Source organism: Platalea leucorodia, assembly GCF_965183815.1.
Source record: "Platalea leucorodia genome assembly, chromosome: Z".
NCBI lineage: Eukaryota > Metazoa > Chordata > Aves > Pelecaniformes > Threskiornithidae > Platalea > Platalea leucorodia.
In genome coordinates, this window is record NC_138858.1 from 25,690,080 (window position 1) to 25,708,563 (window position 18,484).

Here is an 18,484-nt window from a genome sequence, read left to right on the forward strand (position 1 = left end):
AGACATTATATTATTTGCATCAAGATGGGGATGACAGTACTTCTCAGGGGAACCTCACACGGATATTTCTTTTTTTTTTCTTTTTTCCAGTTTTCTATATGCAAAACCTAATGGCTTGTTTTCCTCTTTTCTCAGAGAGAAAAAACGATCCTGATTCAAAGCAGCACTGAAGTACAAGACTCTGCCAGATGTTACATAAACGATGATGTAATGCTGAAGTATTTCATTACACATGCAGCTCTGTTCTTCAGCCCAGCAGTGATTTATTACATTTTGTCAATCCCATTTTATGTACCCACATCATTTTTACATCATTTTTCTTCATGACATTGTTACATTCTCACAGAAGCACATAGAGATAACATCATAACAGTGCAGGCAATGAAGTTAGCATTTTACAAATAATGTTACTAATAAATAAGTATACCAGTGAGGGGGAAATGGTCTGTCTGAGAGAGCGAAAAGCAAATTTACCTTTGAATAATCTGATGGGGGGAAGAGGCCATAGGTCCAATATGAAAACTGAGTTTGTATCCTTTCGGAGCATCTTCTGCCTTCATGCAGAATGGTGAGGAAATGCTGTTCTTGCCTCTTTTCAGTTTAATCTCACATTCTCTTTGTTTTCCTAATGTGTTCTGTGTGCTGCCGGCTAGATCTCATACACCAGCTGCTTGGTGAAACAGATTCATCAGCAAGTGCAAGAAGATCAACGCTTAAAATCTGTTTTGACTCTGAAATTATCAAGCCATTGGATATATTGGCTTTTTTTTTCCTGATCTTCCATCAAGGTTTGTTAGAAAAAGCACACCCAACAACATTGCTTCTTATCAGGAGAAAAAGAATTCCAGAAACTATAAGCTGAAAAGATATGAAGGTCGTGTCAAAATAAGGCAGCAGGATACTTAAAAGATGTATTCCTACAGCAATATGGTTAAAGAAAATAACCCTTCTAATGAGGAAGATGCCAAAAATCCTGTTAGACGACTGAAACAGAGAAGTCCTCTTTCGTAGCAGACAGGCATTAACCTGCATCACGCAAAATGTTGCAGTGAGAAGCTTCAGTTGATAATAATTTAAAATTTCCTTCTTCCAAGGAGCACAGGGCCAAATTCTGCTTTTGCTATGTCACTAGAAAATCAAAGAAATCTGGTCTTTTAAATGGCATGTCCCCTTTGGGCATATAAAAGGCATATCCTTGTTTTATGCAGGGTGTCTGCAGGTCAGTATTTGTTTCTCAGTAATTAAGGTACAGGTCAGCAGAAGACTCAAGTATATGCTTAATTCTCATTAATTTCAATGGCTAAGCACATGCTTAGAGATTTGGCTAAACCAAAGCTTTCTCTTGTTCTTTGGGATATGCTTGGGCCCTATTCCAAAACCCATTAAAATTTGTCTAAGGCCACCCACCGACTGCACGGCATCTGGGATTTCATTGCAGAGCACTCAGCCTACCCTAAAATGTCAGTGTTTCACAGAGACGTGCTTCTACACTTACAAACAGCTGAGTGCTTCCCCAGTCTGGATGTCAAAAACAAGCGGTCCAGAAAGGAAACCGCTTTCTGCTCCAGGACATCTCTGAATAGCTGTCTGGTCCGCAGACTACTCTTACTGTCTAAAGCAGGTGAAGAGATAAGCTGGGTTTATTTTGACTCCCTGCCTGGGTTTCAGACCGTTCATAATTCATCCTCCGGTTGCATTGGTAGGTTGGGACTCATCACCTACTACTGTTTGTTGTCCCCAGCTGGTGAGACTCCCCTTTCCACCAAAGGTAAGCAGAGAGTAGAAGTGGAGAAACTTCAACATACCACAATTTTTTCCATCTCTAGTTAACATAAGATCTTGCCAAGCAGAATCTTTTTAAAAAAATCATGCCATTACGCCATTGTTTATTTACTTATGTAGACCCAATCAGCCATGGCACTGCAGTAAGTCACCTCTACTGCCATTACACAGTTCAGATGAGGGGAGTGTGGGCGAGGGGAGTGTGGGCAAGGGGAGATACAGAGAAGGGAAAGGAATTGCCCAAGGCTGCACAGAAGATAAATGGCCGAGCCAGAAACAAAGCCAGGTCTCCTGACCTGTGTTCTTACTGGACTTCGCTATTACAGTGAAATGCCGACTGAGAGAAGAGTTTCATCTCTTTTGCGTAACTTCAAGCAAAACATTCATGGGTAGTTTTGGAGGTTCAGCCTCTTGACCGGATCATTCAGTGCCTACATCTCTGAGGTGCCTCAGCGAGAGGTGAGATGCTGAGCGGCCGGTGGGACAGCATGTTTCTGGCAGGGCAGCACACCCTGCCTGGCTCCAGGCATCACTCACAGAGCCCATCAGGCTCTGAGGACATTTCCATGCTTTGGCTTAGAAGCCGACATTGCTTTTTTTTGGAGGGAAAGGAGGAAGGACTGGGCATTCAGCTGTCTCACAAGGACCGAAATAACTGCCAGCACCCCAGCAGCACAATGCAGTTGTCCTCTCAGCCTTGCCCTGTGTGAGGAGACCTGGAAATGAAGAAAGAGTTTTTAATGTACTGTGGCACACATGAGGATATAACCCCTTGGTGGGTGCAGGCTGCTTTCATCTTCTCGTCAGAGTTTTAAAAAAAAAGAAAAGTTTATTATCTAACTAGCCATGAGATTTAAACTGGGGCAAATAGGAGTTTGATTTCTTTTCAGATAAAAGAGATGTTACAAATGAGAATTTTATCTTGCATGGAGGCGTGACAAAGTATGAGACAGAATCCTTCTTGATTACAATCTTCCATCATTTTGATTTTATAATTACTGAATGGAATCAATCAGCTTTCAATTGTTACCTTGGCGAAAGATTAAAACATCATTACTTGTCATACATATTTCACACTTTAGCAAATTTTAATAAACTGAATGCATGAGAAATGATCATATTATCTTTCATGGCACTGGGATGCTAATGACATTTCTATTGATTTTAATTCACATTTGTTGGTCAAAATAACTCAGATTCAGGCAAGGCATGGACTCCCATAATCAACACTAACAAATGAAGGCTGCTGAGCACTGAAATGGCTAAAACGGAATCATTAATCAGAAATATTATAAAATAATTGCCAATGAGGTAGGGAGGTCTTATCTTCCTAATGATCATCCTTTATGGTCTATCGATCTGTTTATAAGGGGTATGTGATGGTGATCTCTCCATGAGAGTGATAGGGAGGAGGTAAAGGAGAGCATCACAAAGCAGGCGATGCAAGATGAGCAAGGGAAGCCATCTCGGACACAGCTGCCCATCAGCCATGACAGCCGTTTTCAGTGCCCCGGTATTTCGGTGGGAAGCCAGGATGCCTCCTCGGGGATCTGGCCTTGGCTTACTGTGGCGGAGACCTTTTCCTCATGGCGCTTATCACACTGGCCAGCCAGGACAAGCCCTTTGGACCTGCCAGCGGTGTCCCTGCCAAACCACATCTGGTGCTGGCACCAGTCTTTACAGCTGTGGTGGTCAATCCCATGACATCGTCTGTATGCCAGGTGTCATTCCTGCTGTGCCAGCCCGGTCAGTCCATGCAAGGTCTGCTTCTCTTACCACATATACTGTCAGTAAACCCATGCTCCAAGTTATCCAACTAACCTAAATAATCCCATCTATTAAGACAAGCAGAGGTATTTAGTACTCAATATTCCTGAAAGTTTCAGAAATCTAGTCCAACCAGCACTTTTTTGCTGAATCATATTTTGTTGTTTGAACTCATATTGGTGCTTCCTCTTCTACTTCTAAGCACGATTTAATAGCAAGACGATGTAATTAGATCTTGGATTACTCAGACTTCATTACTATTATCAATACATTACAGAACATTTACTAATATACTCTGAAATGTTATAAATAATTAAAACTTAAATACATTTGTTGAATTAATACAGCACATTACGTGATACATTTTTTTCCTTCTTCTCCTATGGTCCAATACTGCGATGCTATTAGCCTACAGACTTGCAAGCTTTTAAAAATCAACTCATCTCTAAGCCCTTGAGGAGTGCCATTAACACCAATAGAGCTAGACACAGCTTTAAAATTGAGCGCATGCAGAAGTGTTTGCAAGACGAAGATTCAGCTTTCCTGCCTTCTACTGATCTCTTTGAGCTCCCATGTCAGTCAGCGGAGTAAGTAGCTCTACCATCCCGTAGCGCAAACCAATAATACTGCCTCAAGCCTTTGTTGTTTTAATGCATGCACTCACAGACATATGCAATTCACTGATTTACAGTAGAATTTCACCAGTCACAAAACACATTAGCAAAACTGTAACTTAGCTGAATTACCAGCTGATCTCTACAATTAGCACCAGAAACCTTAATTGTCCCTCTCCTCATCGTCACCAAACATAAACATGGGTTGGTGGGAGTACTATATTTCATGGTTTTAATGTGCGTGATGCAAAACAGTACCTTTATTAGTGCCCTTAAGTAGGGTGTGTTTGTTCTAGTGGTACTGTGGTTTTCGTTTCAGAGGTTTCCCGCACAGAAGTATGGATGTAGTGTTGTATCTCTTTAGTAAACAGTACGATTCGAGACGCAGCTTTACCAGGCATAGAGAATGTATACCTATTGTGGTAACCCTTAGAAACCATGCCCCGTCCTGTTACACAGTATATGTGCACACATAACCATTCAACGGTCTCTGCCCTAAAAATTGCTGACCCATTTGCAATGCATCACACAGTAGAAGATAAAGTGGATTATCCATATCATTCATTGAAAATCATTTAACTACACAAAGAAAGTGAGATATAGGTACTTAGAAAACAAAATGTAGCGTGTTCCTTGGTATATTCCTGCTGGAAACAAAGGACAAATTCCCTGCATTCCCTCTGTTGTAGAGATTATCAGTTACCCAGTGGATCTGGCTCCTCCAAAAATTGCTCTGTGAGCACAGGCAAGCCAGGGTTTGAGGTTCACTTCTACACTGTACAGTACTGAATGAAATCCAAAGATACCAGGTAGGACAGCGGGGACCTCTTTAGAGTTTGGCATGGATGAGTAGATGTTCATGGACAACGTGAACTGGAAATGTAAGAAAGAGCTGCACAAACCTGCATCGGCTGAGAGTTTGACTCTCAAGTATTTTAAAAATATATCAAGGGTGAGTGCACATCACTGGGTCATGTTACATGCTTGGGTACCACATTTCAAGGCTGTTGAAGTCAAATTTTCCTGATACTCTCCCTCTTCTATTAGACATATCTGCTAGGTTAACTAAGGCATTCTCATAAGCAGCAGAAACATTACAAAAGCTAATACTTATTTTAAGTTCTAATTCTGCTACAGGTGAAATACAAATATATATGCCAGGAAAATTGAACTGAGCTTGGAGCCATAATGAAGGGAATCATGGATGCAGACAGTGCTGTGGACCAGCAACACCAAAAACCAGTGGATTGTAAATCTTCTCCCACTCCAAGATGATAAAACGTGCTTCCCTCATCCCCCTGCATCTCTTCAGAATGGGAGATACAATAACCATCAAATGCTTTAGTAGAAGCACATACTACACTTGTTTTTTATGCTTCTTCATGCTTAAAAATAACTATTCCAAGCAAAACTGCTCGTGCACTTGCCTTCAGTTTGAGGCCCCACGCAAGCTCTCCCAAACAACTTCTTCACATCCATAAAATCAAGAAATTCCGGCCTCTGAATTTCCTTGGTAATGGGTGAGCAGCCAGCAAAACATCCCCTGATATCAGCCTGCAGGACTTCATATCCTCACCAGGAAAACGTGGCACCAGGAGAACAAAAACTGCACTAACTCACCAGGAAGCCAGCAGCATTTTTCTTCTGATTATAGCGGCTCGGGAACAATCAGGCACTGTCCTTCACGTCCAAAGGCACAATAAGAGACACTAAGTTTTATCTTGTTGATGATTTGTTGATTAATGGCTTCCTAACAGTCGAGGTCATTTACTGCATATCCAACATGACTGATGCAACATGCTGTGGTAATAATCTCAAATCAGAGGGACATCAAAAATGAGCCTTGAGGACAGAATTCTGCCTTTCCTATTCCCACATAATGGCCATTTATAAAGCTACAACAAGCCTCAAAGTGCACCTTGAAACACCAAATTTAAACATAGGAGCCAGACTTGCAAAGTAAAATGAATGTAGAAGAGTTTACTTGCTCTATGTTTTAGCTTTAGAGGCCTCTTACGGTATCACTGTTAAAAAAAAAAATCGATAAAATTATGGCAGTGACACAAAACCAATAAAGCAGATAAATTTGAAGTCGAGGAATCACTCTTACACTGCATCAGTCCCTAAGAGAATAAAATGCATTGCTAAACTAAAGCCTCATTAAGATGTCATGTACTCTTCCTGTTTTCCTTTCCGTGGTCACTGGTTACCAGGGTTTCTCCCTTCTAATCAGTTCCTTTTTAATATCTTGCTCATACTGGGTGATATATTGGCTCTAGAGGCAGTGTGAGATTTTCCATTTACTTCAGCAGGGCCAAGACCTCACACTCGGATTTTATTGTGCCTGTGGCTTGGCATAGCCCTGCGGTGCCCCTTCTGTCCTGCACTTCTGCCCACTACCTGCCCTTCCCAACCCTCTGCCCACCAGATATCCTCACAGCTCCATCACTAGCAAGAAATTCCTACCTCTTACTGAGCACATGGCTCATATACATATATGTGTACGGATACAGATACAGATATGGATATGCATATATATGTATGTATGTGTATCTCTGATTCCAAGGAGGCAAAGATAAAGTATACACCTAAACCAGAGATTTTGTATATGTACTGGTCCCATGGCTGTATTAGCTCACACAGTTATTCTGCCCAGGGATCCAGCTGCACAGCCCAGGCCACCTTGGAGCATCAGGACACTGGAGAGGTGTCACCTCCTGGTGCCCAAGTTTTGCCTCCCCTCTGCTCTAAATTAGATGGGACCTGGACTGCGGTTCCCACAGGTCTGATACGTGGTCAGGGCCATGGGGACAATCCTGTCCTCCCTTCACTGAGGGTCATGGCTCTCCTGGGGCTCTCGTTTCATGTAGTCCTCTGCTCATCTGGTCATGGGCTGACACGGGTGAGTCACCACCACGGGGAAGAGAGACGTGGGTTTCAGGGCTGGGGAGGGGCTGCAGGTGAATGGGACTCTCTCTCATAACTTGTTGATTCTGCCCTTCTCTGTTATAACCATAATAGGCTTTTAACATCTTTATAGATGTATATAGAAGTGTCAATTCTGTTGTTGTTATGTATTGTTAAAGAAGCTATAAATGCCTTATGACTCAAGGATCTTCAGCCAGAAGAGAAGAGCTTAAAAATGGAACAAAATTGCCATCCATAATTTAAATGGGCAGCTCTCCCATTGAAAAATGCTTTTCAATTTAAACTCTATTAACAGGAAATTAGGAGATCTCCCATCACAGTGTTATTGTTTATTTTAAAACGAAAACTAAGAACATAAAAATACTATCAGCACAAATGTTTGATAGACTCAGAAATAAATTAAACCATTTTATTACATTTTTTTACCCCCAATGTTTCTTATAGTCTCCAGCAATTTAAATTTAATAGACAAAACTATTAAGAAGGTAGTGTAAATTGAAATTTTGGGCCAACTCCTCATTGCCCTGGAATCAATGACAGAACTGCCATTGATTTCCATACGATCAGTATTTAGATTAGGGTGTTTGTATTAACAGTACAGATACCACAAAAGGGGCTGACCCTTGACTGTTCGCACAACCAATCTTCCACTGGTGTCAAGAGGAGAACACCACAATCATCACGTGTAAAACAGAAGTTTCATGCTTGCTGCCTGGATTCACCTGTAAGAAATATATCTAGACATAGACATAATCTGTATGCATTTTAGGGATAAACACATGCATACATTTGTGTGTAGCCATGGGTGCAGCTGTGTGTATGTACATGTAGCAGCATAAGTATCTGACTGCACTGCCAAGGTGGCAAAGAGACTGTAATGTAAATGGGAAGTTGGCTCTGGGAATTTAGTCCCTGTTAAATAGTTACATGTACAATGCAGGGTTCAGCAAAACAGGTAACTCAATATTCCAGCATACAGAGTCCTGTGTTTTTATCTGCAGAGCAACCAGTAGCCTTAGGCATAGTTTTCAAGTGTCCAAAACTACCTGATTTAGAAAAATTAAAACATCACATGCCTTTTCTTCCAGGAAAGATTCTGAAAATTCTGCATTTCGGTCTGGCCAGAAATATAGTAAGACCAATCTTTCTCATCATACGTGAGTTCTTCTGTGGTAATGTCTAAAACCAGGAAGTGTAAAGAGATGCAAAAAGGAGAACAAAAAGGCTAGCTAGAATTTTGCAAACCTCACGAAAAACTCAAACTGTAATTGCATTCACAATTACAATGTTCCCAATCATTGCAAGACAGCCAAGAAAGCTCCTGGCTTTCTTTAGTTTGATTATTTTTTATTTTCGTATGAACTGTATTGGCTCAGTCATTCCTTGATCTAGTTTTCATCAAAGTTTCCTTTTCCCATATTGTGTTTTTAGCAAAGAATTTCCACATGTTTACAGTAAAGAAACGTGACTTCTTGCAGTATGAGGCTGCTTGTTTTTCCAGCTCATATCCCTTGTCATATGCCCTGAGGGCTTGGTCTCCGTGAACCAATGAAATCCCGAAGAGCACCAATAAAACCTCATAATAACTAACAGTGTCAAAACATTTAGGCAAATGGGACAATGCCCTTCAGTGAGCCACACTTTACAGGAGCACTTCTAAAGAAGGAAACTGTAGGATGGGGTTGGCTCTTCCATGACTTCAGCAGCAAAACCTGCTCCATCCCCCAGGGTCACTCCTGGTCCTCCTCTCCCTCCAGGCCAGTGCCTCCAAGCCCAGCTCACAGCATGCCCCCGACACAGCAGCATGCTGCAAATGAGGTGAGCTTCTCCATGTAGTTCAGCTCTTTCGGTGCCAGGACGCCCGCACACTGCCAGCAGGTCTGCATGTCCATTAAAGAGAGCGAGGGAGGGAGAAGTAGCACCGGGAGCCACTGAGCTACTGGAGTCTGGTTTCCCGCCCCTTTGCCTCTCAGGCTTGGCCTTTCTAATCAAGCACAAACTCCAGGTGATGCTTTCTTTTATGAGGAACATCTAAAATACCCCTTTCCCATGTAGATTTTCTATGGGGTTCAATAAAGGGTGAACACAGACAGGCGCTGGTCCCTCAAAGGAGCCCTCCATGGGATCTCCCCTCTCTATCCAGGCTGTCATTTTCATTAAAATTATTTTAAATCAATGCTTCTACTTCTCTAGCTGAAATTAGCCCATAGGTCCAGGTGAGAGGTACAAGCATACAGACATAGATGCACTCCGCATGGCTACAACAGCCCTCTTTTTGTGGGGAAAAGGAGCAAAAAGGATGGCCATTGTTGGTACTGATGCCAAACTTCCTGACAGGAACGCATACAGGTGAAGACATCTTGGTCTCTTGGTGCTGCAGAGGATATCAAGCTGTAAGATGTGTTAGTTGTCGCAGTTAAATCCCCAGGCTTTTCCTCAGATCCTCTCGTGGAATTTGGCTGCCATTAGAGCAGAAATCTCTCTCTCCTGGCACCTCAGATGTCCATGCTGCTCTGAGCCCTGCCACCCTCCTCACTCCATCCCTTCTGCAGCTTCAGGTTTCTCTAGGCTACAGGGTCAACATATCTCCTCAATGAGGGTGCATTGCTCCTCTGACATCCCCGCCTGCATGGGGGAATCTGCAGCAGCTGCTAGGCTGAAGCCAGTTTTGCACCAGCATCATCCCAGACACATTAGACATGTCTATGGGGTAGATCAAAGGGAGGAACAGGCCTGCTTTGCCTCCCTGGCAGGACGTGAGCCATGCGATCTTGGGAAGTGTGTGGCCACATTAGCCTGATGCTGAGCTGAGTAATAATCCTTCCACGTGCATGCAGCACGCACTTGCTCTGGCTGAGCTTCTCACCACAGCATGCTCAGGCTGAGCTGCTTGGTGTCCAACCAGCTCTAAGCACAGGCAGGCAGAGAGAGCACCATCCCTCCAGCCTGCCCCGTGGCTGTGTTTTAATAGCTGTAAGACTCAAGCCTGCCATGTCATGGCACATTTCAAGTGCCTCCAGCTGCTCCAAACATGACAAAAATGAGCCTTGGTAATAGGTTGCACTAGAAGGACTGAGACATGACATCTCCCTCAGCTCATAATCCCAATAACTGTTTATCAGGAGACAGAGAGCAGCTTGATCATCTCCAGTACAGACCAACTACTTAGCCCAGTGCTTTTTCCTAAAATCTGATAATCTCCTTCTTCCACATCCCATCTGTCTTTACACTCACTACCAAATCCAGACCTGGCACAAGAGGCCACTCCATTCGTTTCAGTGGACCCGCACTTGTGGATGCCAGTGTCAGATCTTGCCCTTCATCATCCAGGATCCTACAGGGCTACCCATCAGCTGCTGCTCTCTGAGCGCACACAAAGCAAACATTATGCAGGAGCATTCGCGCCGAGTGAGCTCAGTGATCTTAGGCTGTTCCAATAACCTTGACTAAATCCTCTCTCCTTTTCTTTGCTAAATCCACCTCCTGAAAGACAGGCCACTTCAAAGGGAGACTCTCGCCCTGCCTGACATCATGGCATGTTGAGATAATTCAGAGCAGTTATGATAAATGTTCTGACTACTGGCATCAAGAAACAAACAACGGGCTCACAGCAACGTAAGATTAAACATGTTTCCACAATTATCTGGGGAATTGTCTTGTTGACCATGTCCTTTCTTGCTACTTTTTACTGCCTGAAACAAACAAAGAACCTTAGAGGGCTGTGTGAAATACAGCTGTGGTGCCTTAGACCCTCCCAAAAGGCAAGGCAGCTCTGTTAGAAGAGAGTTTTCACTTGTCAAGTAAGAAAGGACATATTTGTAGCCTCTGCACCACAGGCTCCTCTTGGTCCATTTGAGAGGGAAGCAGTGCTGCTTACAAGGGCTAATTCTCACTGCTGGGAGGGTAATGCTGCACCATTAGCTTGGAGGAGGGAGGCTACACTCAGTCAGGAAAGAACAAGCCTGGGTGGCAAAAGCCAAAAAGATCTGCAGTGAGAGGAAGCATGGCCTGCCAAGGCAGAATGCAATGCAAGCCTTGATCCCGGCCACCCGCTGTGCCAAAGAGCCTGGTACTCTGTAGCCCAGCCATGAAAACACTCAGCCTTGCCAAAGAGCAAGTGGGAGCAGATGGAGCAAGCTGGGGAGTACAAAAACATGAGCTCAGAGCTGTAGGCAGGACCAGATTATGAAAGAAAAAGAAGCAAGAAGTAGTTTGTCAGAGCACCTCCATCTTAATTCAACTGTTCCTTTCCTTGCAACCCTCCCCACTGCATTTCTTGCCTTGGTTTCCATTTCCATTGCTTCTCCAACAAGGACTTACCACTTAGGTTCCCTTACTTCCACAACACCAGGACAAGCTATGTCATTTGGCCCCCAGCAACTCCACACACCTCCCTCCTTAAGCCAGCCAGCCACCCTGTATTGCACCACGCCTCCAACCCACGAGATCTCACAGGGTAAATTAGCTGTGAGTAGCCATGCTGGTGAGTTTCCTTGGGGTAAGAACCAAACCCATACCCCAAGACAGCCCAAGGGAACCCACTGTCCACAGCCACATGTGCCAGAAGGCAATCAAACCATTTCACAGCTTCAGTCCAGTGCCCAGGCATGTTCACCACCTAATTTCCTAGATAGGTTCACTGCTGCTGGATGTGTGCTTTCCTACCAGCCTGCTCTCCTAAGCACTATCTACAGGTAATTTCATTGGCTTTGCGTTCATCCCCTCCTAAGATATTTTTACTTGTTGGCCAGCCTTAGCTACTGACTGAACAGTAGAGGTCCTAGAGATGTTCAGTTCCCAGAGTTTTGTGAAAGTATGCAGCCAGGTGGAGAAAAGAGACCTAGACTGGGGTCTCACTAGGGAAAAGTCTTCAGTATGAGTTTGACCCAGCTACCAGGCAATAGAGAATCCACATAGATTAAGACCATCCTAAATGCCTCAATAGCAGGAAAAGTTTCATTCAGGCTTAGTGAACGATTCAGTGGTTAGAAAGTCATTCTAGACAACCTACATATCATTAATAGCTATGGTTTTGGCAATAAAAATGTTCCTTTGTTCACAGTGCCGTTCTTTATTTCTCTTCCCCCTTCTCCTCACCTTACCTGCTTTCATAACGATGTTTTTTAAATCCAAAAAATTCTTTAGTTCAACCCTGTGTTCCAATATGGGCAAAAATGTATCCTCAGCATAAGTCCTGGTTCTCCAGGGATCGGGCCCTATTATACATCTTGTCAAAACAAGACCTGAGGAATACCAGTATGGATGTTAACAAGTAACAGCACAGGAAAAAAGCATGATATATCCCAGGACAGCATAAAAGCAAACACCTCCCTGTTCAAGCAGTACATATACATACACACAAGGGCTCAACAATGGTCAGAAACCCTCCGCTCTGCATCCTGATAAAGTAGACCGGCTGTCCCCCAGGGGCCTGCAGAAGAGGAGATGAATGTGTAATGTGAATTCTGACTTCAATTTATGGCTTAATTTTAAAATAACTGGAAATAAAACATGAAGAGGAATATCACCTACAGAGAATAGTCTGAACTCTGCTTTCTATCACTTTCCTACAGCTTCCATTTATCTCTGTCAGCACGATGAGCTTTCTGAATATGCCTGTACTACGAGTTACGCATCAGGCCAGGCTTGTTCCCAAGGCTGGGCTTGCCCACCATCCATGTCATTTCAAGCCCATACATCTGCAGTCCTCCAGAGCCAGGAGCCTGAGGTCCAAGTGCTTACTCATGGGCCATACACAGCTTACACCGGCACAAAGCCAGATGCAGTGAGGCACAGTCTACCAGAACATAGCCCAAATACAGAGTTTTTCAAGTACGTGTTATTATACTTTTTTTTAAAAGGAGGGCTTGTTTTTAAAAGCCCCCTTTTAAAAGGGGCTTGTTTTTTAACCCCCTGACCAGTATCTGGGGGGAGGCAGAAGGGCAGTGAACCAGGTCACAGGGCTTAGACCATTAGGTCTTAGGCCTTGAATTCAGCATGTCTCCATCATCTCCCGTGCCTGCATTACCAGCTCCCTTCAATTTTCTTCTAGTGCTAGAAAACGTAGGTGGGCTGGTGTAGACCGCCCATTAGTGTTTTTATCTCCACATCATCCAGGAGGTTGAAGAGGACAATCTTTTTATTGCTAATGTTCACGTGATTGCGACTCCGTAATTGCTGCCTTCAGTCATGCTGGGGAAAGGGGAAATTTGAGGGAAAATGCTGTTGAAAGAGGTTTGTGTGGTTCAGCTTCTCAGCAGCATGTGTTCCTTGTTACTCAGGTCTGTCACAGGGGAGGGAAGACAATGCAAAATAAGAGCTAACTGAAGCTGCTGTTTTCAGACGGAAAGTTAGCATCATGCATTTGTCTCTACTCACACTAGCCATGCTTCATGAGTTTCCTGAAGCAGAATTCACCCCGTCAGCAAAACAGAACATGTGTTAATTTATATCCTTAGGAAGGAAAGCAGTGAATCATTTGTAATGGTTCAGGTGCTCTACTCATAGCACCTAATTAATTCTGACTGGAAAGTTGCAAAAAAATTCTCTGAGACAATTTCAAGTATTTATTTCAGCTTTATTATTAAATAAGTCGTAATGAATGAGGCATTGACCTTGTGGTTAAACCACTGGCCTAGGACTGAGGTTCAATTCCTGACTCAGCTCCCTACGAAACCACATCACTTCGCTGGCCCTTGCTGTATGTCTTCCCCCCACTAAACTTTTTAGCAAACCACACGCATGGCCTTGGGAGATGCTCAGCTCTCTGCATGCATCGCTGCCATCGAAGGGCCAAACCCTGAAGGGGGGACACGGGAGGGAGGACCGATCTCTGCGGCTTCTTGCTCTTCCTGGGGAAAACCCAGGTCAGACTGCAGACTAGCTCTCAGCAGGGCCACGCACCTGAGCAGGGAGCGAGGCGGAGGAGGCTGACTGCCCTCCAGACCGGAGCTGCCGGAGCCGGCCAGGTCCCCACCACCAGCCCCATCAGTGCCGAGCACGGGAGAGCCAGAACCGCACCGGGAAGACGGCACTGGGGCTGCAGCGAGCACCGCTGCTCGGTGCCAACAGCCCGCAGCGGGGAGAGGAGGGAAAACCACTGCCAGAGACCTGTGCTAACGAGTCCGAGTAACAAAAGCTGCTTATATCTAAACACAAGCTTTCTGATAATGCAAAATTAAACTGACAGGAAGCAACACACATGGTAGAATAGAGTCTAACAAATGCTTTAGCATTTGTTTTATGTAAATTTGAACAGGCACCATCCTCTGTGACCGGTTTGATAAGGAACACAACTCTTATTCCAGCACAGCAACCCTGTGTATGTTTTCTCAACTTTTATTTTCTGCTACATTGACCTCAGCTACAAATTTCCCAGCAAAAACACAATAGTTGGTTTATGTCACATTACAGGAAATCACAAAAGCCTCTAAAGTGACCCTGATTTTCAGGCGCTTTTCTGATTTTCCGTCAGCCCTTTTTCCCCTCTCACGCCTGCTACATAGTTAATATCGGAGCTTTATAACAGGGAAATGTCATTTTTAAGTAAGTCACAATAAGGCTTTCTTGCTGTGTCATATTTTCTCTGAATTACTACAACAGAGGCTTTTTTTGTTTTGCTTTCTCTTCTATCGCTGGAAGCAGTGCAAGAAGCGACAGAGATTCACAGCAGTCCAAGTCACGACATTATTTCAGAGACAGCTGCTCTCCTTTCCTCACTTCCTCACACACCAATCCTGAAATTTTCTGCAAATTGCTGTGGGTCAGTCTAGTATCATGACTGAAGCAAAATCCACAGACCACTGATGTCTGTGCACTTCCCAGTAATGCCGCTCTCTGCTCAGTTGTTCTTTGCTAGTTGAAAAATGAAAGAGCACAGCTTGCATTAGAATCAGAATGAAGAAATGCAGAAGCCAAGTCTTAGCAAAGTCACTGTCCTGTCATGACGAATCAGAAAGAAAAGACATGTTCTGCCATTCCAATTACTTAGTTAATCCCAGCGAGCGTTTCCTGGAACAGATATCTGTGTTGCCATTACTCAATAAATACAAAGCTATTAAGATATTTTCTAAACAAAACTCTTAATGAAAGCACAACTTGAAATAAATGCCCATCAGCAGCACAGCTCTGCCAGAGCTCCCCCACCAGGACATTTGCCACTGTCCTGAGTGTGCTTCCCCACAGACCTGACTGACTTCAGAGCTGGCTCCTGATAACCACTCCTGCGTTCGGGGGCACCCACACACATCATTTCCTTCCCCCCAGAAGGAAAATGCTTGATCTTTCTTGACAGACCAAAAGCCCAAACTTGAAATGACTCTGCAGCTCTTCATTGAGCACAAATTTAAGTACTTCTGCTTTCAGGGGAAGGGGATTTCTTTTTTAATCTACCATAGTTAAGTGTAATCTTGAAATAGCAAAAAGAAGTACATCACTTAGAAAGTGGCAGAGGTCAGTTTTTGTTTCAATTGCACCAAGATCTCATTTAGTGGAAAAAATGAAAAAAGTTATCCTCCCAAATTTCTTTCAGCCTTTCTTTTCTGAGTTTCCTTTGGTCTTACTAGGTTGCAGCAACAATTAGGTTTATTGTTTCACAGGGACATTTCTTAGGCATGTGTTCTTCTTACCAAGTCACATTTTCATTGACGAGTAACATAGATACCCTAGGACCACTGCTAACACTCCAACTACACTTTTTCCCCACAGCTCTAACCTTTTAGATACTCCGATTTCATAACTCAAGTCTTCCAGAGCATGCAATATTTAAGCAAACAGAAACACAGGCTTCACAAGGCTCCTCAAAAAAAACCCAACAAAACCCACAAAAACAAAAAATCCCCCTAGCTTAACACATATTTAGAACTAGAAGAAACAGTAAATGTTTGTACATGATTTTATGTCTGGATTTTCTCACCATTTCTGCAGGTTTTGCAGGGTTTCAATGAGAGCCCTTTCAAATCCCATTCAAGAACCCCATATCCTCCTGTGTATGGCTCCTCTTTTCAATCCTGAAGTCTCTGGGTTTGGGTCTATTCTTTTTGAGACTTCAGTTTCTCTCTCCTTCAGCTGTCCCTGCAGACTCCAACTTTGCTCTACTTAACAGTAATTTATTTTCACCATTCCCTTGAACAATCCTAACCAGTTTCACCAGGTCTTTTTTCTTCTGCAATTTTGATTTTTGGTTACCTGCCCCCTGTCTTTACAGCAGGGCAGTAGCCACCTATGTGTGCAGCAGTGCTCCACCTGAATATATGAACACCCACTTTTAACAGCCCTCACACTGACCCTGGCAGGGTCTAGTAATGTGTATTTTCACAACAGTGGAGACATGCTATTTTTTCACACATAATAGAGTTCACATGCTGACACCAAGACACCTCTTGGCCAAACCAAATACCACTGCCCTAGACTGACAAGCCAGGGGTGAATTTCCAGTATGTTAAGACCACAGGCAGATCCACACACACCCAAGTTCATGTCCTAGGTATGCTTCTGTATGTAAAGCGAGGCAGGACTGCCTATGTGGCAGGATACGTGTCCTCCCGGTGGGCTCCTTTGAGCCAGGGGTCCTGCCTGGGTGCACAGCCTGGGCAGGGGTGCCCTGCCACCACTCCAGCCCAGGACACCCAGCACCACCAGCAGCCAAGAGGACGCCACCAGGAACGGGTGCTTGAGACACATCTTGAGGAGGAGCCCGGTGGGGGCCAGCGTCTGGGACAACAACAAGGCTTGTGCGTGCTGTCACCAGCCAGGAGTTGCTGGCGAGCCACTGGTGAGCAGCAGCCTGTCCCAGCATGCCACATATTCCCATCCTTAAAAAGTGTTGAGGACCCATGCCTGCATCCGCTGGTCTTTCTTTGCAATGCCATCATTTAACTCACACCTCTATTTTTTGCGTTTCTCCCAATTTTGGTCCCAGAAAGCTCTCCCCTGTGCCTCTCTAGCTTTTGTCTGTTTTCCCCTCTGCATGGCTCTGACCCAAGGCGTTGATTCTCATCCTCTGCCCGCTCCAACAGCTCTTGGTCTCCCTACTCAGCTCCCGGGCCGTCCACCCAGCCCTGCCTCTGGTTTGCAGTCCTCTCCCTTGCGCTGTTTGCCAACATCTCCATCTCCCGGACACAGCGCACACAGCATGTAACTAAACATCTGGGTTGTTTTTTTTTTCCAGCCTACAAACATTATCGACATCTTCGGGTTGATCCATGGGCTTCAGGGAACCTCAGGGTGTGAACTGAGGGCTTTTGGACAGGAGGCAGGACCTGTGGATTGAACTTTTAAGGGGTCTTCACAAGGCAGCTGAAATAGCAGAGATGGTATTTCTCTTAATAGGCTTATGCTTGCCATGCAGAGGTTCCCACCTGCACTGCGAACAATTTGCAAATCTCCAAATAAAAAAAAAAAAAATCTTTGATTTCTGACCAGTGAAATTCTGAAATTTTCATTCACCAGCAGCCATACTCCTCTGTACTCCCATCCCTCCATCTCTTCCCAGGTAAAGTCTACCCAAGGTCATTACTTCAAAGAAATCCAACATGCAGCTGGCCATTGCTGAGGCTCACTTGACACACGATGCTAGCAGAAGCAGACTTGAAAGAGGTAAGGCCAGTAGTTATAGTACCCCTTCTTCTCACCTCTCCAGCCTCTTCTCTCTGGGATACTTCATTTGTACTCCTTTCCCTGTGTCATTCCTCCCCCACTCCACCTCCCTCCACATCAGTTGATTTCTGATTTCTCTGTCCTGCCTCAGTGCTAAGCACCAAAATCATGTGTTGGGATGTCCCAAAACCAGGGAGTTTGATACATGGCTGGAAAAAAGCTGCTAGCTCACAGTACAGACATTTCCAACCTTCTGCCTCAATTTTCCCATTAGTTTCAAGGGGACATTTTAGTCCCCCATGCTCTTCTGTAGCATCTCCATAAACTGTTACTCACTTTGTGTGTCATCCAGGATGTTGCACCACTTTACCTGTAAATGAAGCGATCCCTGTGCAGAGACTCTACTGGTACACTGGAAGTGTACTGGAACCAGCTGGGTGTCAGACACTTCACTGAGGGTAAATACCAAAACTCACCAATGTGGAGGACTTCCCAGCTTCGTGACTGTTACTGGAAAATCCTCAACAATGAATGAAGTGCATACACAAAGAAACAGCATGGTGATGTTGATGCCTTGTCCAAAACGTGGGGGCATCAAGGGAGGGAGGCTGACTGTAAACACTGCCACAGGCAGGAGAACCAAGAACTGGTTATGCAAAGCAATGAAAGTGCTCAGGCAACTCACAAGGCTCATGTGCCAAAGTTTCTGGCTCATCCACCGAATCACCAGGCTGCTGGGGGTGGACCAGTTGATAGGTCTTAAACAAAAAATCTGATCACAACAATCTGCGTAATTA